Genomic DNA, 3,258 nt, shown 5'->3' on the forward strand with positions numbered 1-3,258 from the left:
ACAAGGCAGCACATTGAAACAGCAGGTCAGGACAAGGCAGCACATCTGGTGAACAGGTCAGAGAAACAGCAGGCCAGAAACTGGTTCAGCAAATATGAAACACTCTTAAATATAAGGCAGCACTTTTTGAAACAGCAGGTCCGGAACAAGGCAGTTTCATGGAGGTCAGAGAAACAGCAGGTTCAGCTACTTGAAACATTGGAACAAGTCTACATTGAAACAGCCTTTTAGATGTCCAAAACAAACCAGCACATCTTTATTCACTAATCTCATTGAGGTCAGGACAAGGCAGCACAATGAAACCAGGTCCAGAACAAGGGTTCCGTTTCACAGCAGAGTCCAGGACAAGTCTCACGATGTTGAGCCTCTGGGAAACTCTGCAGGTCTGAAGGTAAAACCAGCACGTATTCAGTCTGCCTTTTGATAACAGCTGTGTAAATAAAGATGATGAAATACATTTTTTAAAATGTTTTTTAATTTTTATACTGAATGTGAAGAATTGACAATACAGACAACAGTGCTACAGATTTCAAAGAGGTGGTCAAATAAGACTAAACAAATGTCATCGAAAACAAAAACAGGAATGTGTACATCCTCTGCACTGAGAAGGCCAGGTCAAGGCAACACAGTGGAAATGGACTTTGGCCTAAAGAGCAGATGACGCTAACTACAGGCAGTGTTTCTGAACCCACACTGGGCCCTCTGACTTAGTTAACACCAATGTGATCACGACCCGTATTCTTAACGAGTCTCAGAGCTGAGTCAACAGAGCTGATCTAGGATCAGGCGTCCCTCTAGATCATTATGATGTAAAAAGGAAAATGAACCACGTTATCATTTTACCACCAGTTCTCTGACCCTACGAGACCCGTTATCAATACCGCCCAGTTCTCTGACCCTACGAGACCCGTTATCAATACCGCCCAGTTCTCTGACCCTACGAGACCCGTTATCAATACCGCCCAGTTCTCTGACCCTACGAGACCCGTTATCAATACCGCCCAGTTCTCTGACCCTACGAGACCCGTTATCAATACCGCCCAGTTCTCTGACCCTACGAGACCCGTTATCAATACCGCCCAGTTCTCTGACCCTACGAGACCCGTTATCAATACCGCTCAGTTGTCTGACCCTACGAGACCCGTTATCAATTACCGCCCAGTTCTCTGACCCTACGAGACCCGTTATCAATACCGCCCAGTTCTCTGACCCTACGAGACCCGTTATCAATACCGCCCAGTTCTCTGACCCTACGAGACCCGTTATCAATACCGCCCAGTTCTCAGACCCTACGAGACCAGTTATCAATACCGCTCAGTTGTCTGACCCTACGAGACCCGTTATCAATTACCGCCCAGTTATCTGACCCTACGAGACCCGTTATCAATACCGCCCAGTTCTCTGACCCTACGAGACCAGTTATCAATACCGCCCAGTTCTCTGACCCTACGAGACCAGTTATCAATACCGCCCAGTTCTCTGACCCTACGAGACCCGTTATCAATACCGCCCAGTTCTCTGACCCTACGAGACCCGTTATCAATACCGCCCAGTTCTCTGACCCTACGAGACCAGTTATCAATACCGCCCAGTTCTCTGACCCTACGAGACCAGTTATCAATACCGCCCAGTTGTCTGACCCTACGAGACCCGTTATCAATACCGCCCAGTTGTATGACCCAGTGAGGCCCAGTTATCTGACCCTACGAGACCCGTTATCAATACCGCCCAGTTCTCTGACCCAGTGAGACCCAGTTCTCTGACCCTACGAGACCCGTTATCAATACCGCCCAGTTGTCTGACCCAGTGAGGCCCAGTTCTCTTGGGTTGGAGAGAAAGACGGAACATGATCCTCTCCTCACTCTACTTCTTTCTCCAGGAAGTCAGTCAGAGTGCTGGTCTCCACGGCAACCAGCAGGTACTCCACTCCATCAGCACCCTGAGGGATCATGGGAAAAAATTAGTCAACTTCAGGTTGAAGCTGTGTGTGTGCGCCCGTGTGTGTGTGCGTGAGTGTACCTTGCGTGTGCGGATGAGTTTGTGGTCTCTGAACTCTGTGAGCTGGGTACGCAGGGTGAGGTCAGAGTTCACCAGGAAGGCTTCCCGACAACGCTGGTAGAAGTCCTGGAATGACAAGCCTACACACACATACACTTTAAAACAATTACTGTGAAGGGTTGTAGGAGGGGTAGTGGAGTGGTGTGTGTGTGTGTACCTGTGTAGGAGGGTAGTGTGTGTGTAACTGTAGGAGGGTAGTGTGTGTGTAACTGTGTAGGAGGGGTAGTGTGTGTGTAACTGTGTAGGAGGGGTAGTGGGTGTGTGTGTACCTGTGTAGGAGGGGTAGTGTGTGTGTAACTGTGTAGGAGGGGTAGTGTGTGTGTAACTGTGTAGGAGGGGTGTGTGTGTACCTGTGTAGGAGGGTGTGTGTGTACCTGTGTAGGAGGGGTAGTGGGTGTGTATGAAGGGTTGTAGGAGAGGGTAGTGGGTGTGTACCTGTGTAGGAGGGGTAGTGGGTGTGTGTGGGTTGTAGGAGGGGTAGTGGGTGTGTAAGAAGGGTTGTAGGAGGGTAGTGGGTGTGTATGAAGGGTTATAGGAGGGGGTAGTGTGTGTGTATGAAGGGTTGTAGGAGGGCAGTGTGTGTGTGTGTGTACCTGTGTAGGATGTGTACCTGTGTAGGAGGGGTAGTGTGTGTGTGTGTACCTGTGTAGGAGGGGTAGTGTGTGTGTGTGTGTGTACCTGTGTAGGAGGGGTAGTGTGTGTGTGTGTGTGTGTGTACCTGTGTAGGAGGGGTAGTGTGTGTGTGTGTGTGTGTGTACCTGTGTAGGAGGGGTAGTGGGTGTGTGTGTACCTGTGTAGGAGGGGTAGTGGGTGTGTATGAAGGGTTGTAGGAGGGGTAGTGGGTGTGTGTGTGTGTAGGAGGGGTAGTGTGTGTGTGTGTACCTGTGTAGGAGGGGTAGTGTGTGTGTGTATGAAGGGTTGTAGGAGGGGTAGTGTGTGTGTGTGTGTGTGTGTGTGTGTGTAGGAGGGGTAGTGTGTGTGTGTGTACCTGTGTAGGAGGGGTAGTGTGTGTGTGTGTGTACCTGTGTAGGAGGGGTAGTGTGTGTGTGTGTGTAGGGTTGTAGGAGGGGTATGTGTGTGTGTGTGTGTGTGTGTGTGTGTGTGTGTGTGTGTGTGTGTGTGTGTGTGTGTGTGTGTGTGTGTGTGTGTGTGTGTGTGTGTGTGTGTGTGTGTGTGTGTGTAGGAGGGGTAGTGTGTGTG

The 3,258-nt window shown here is 49.9% G+C and overlaps 1 long non-coding RNA gene across 1 annotated transcript; it reads right to left on the bottom strand.

Annotated features, from left to right (window-relative positions):
* Positions 1-1,296: 1,296 nt before the first annotated feature.
* LOC124028872 lies at positions 1,297-2,185 on the bottom strand. The gene is made up of 2 exons (XR_006837673.1): positions 2,020-2,185; positions 1,297-1,939 (listed from the first exon to the last, which is right to left on the bottom strand). It is a non-coding gene; the product is annotated as an uncharacterized LOC124028872 (long non-coding RNA).
* Between the last annotated feature and the right edge of the window lie 1,073 nt (positions 2,186-3,258).

Source organism: Oncorhynchus gorbuscha, unplaced genomic scaffold (assembly GCF_021184085.1).
Source record: "Oncorhynchus gorbuscha isolate QuinsamMale2020 ecotype Even-year unplaced genomic scaffold, OgorEven_v1.0 Un_scaffold_4936, whole genome shotgun sequence".
In the NCBI taxonomy this organism is placed as follows: Eukaryota; Metazoa; Chordata; class Actinopteri; order Salmoniformes; family Salmonidae; genus Oncorhynchus; species Oncorhynchus gorbuscha.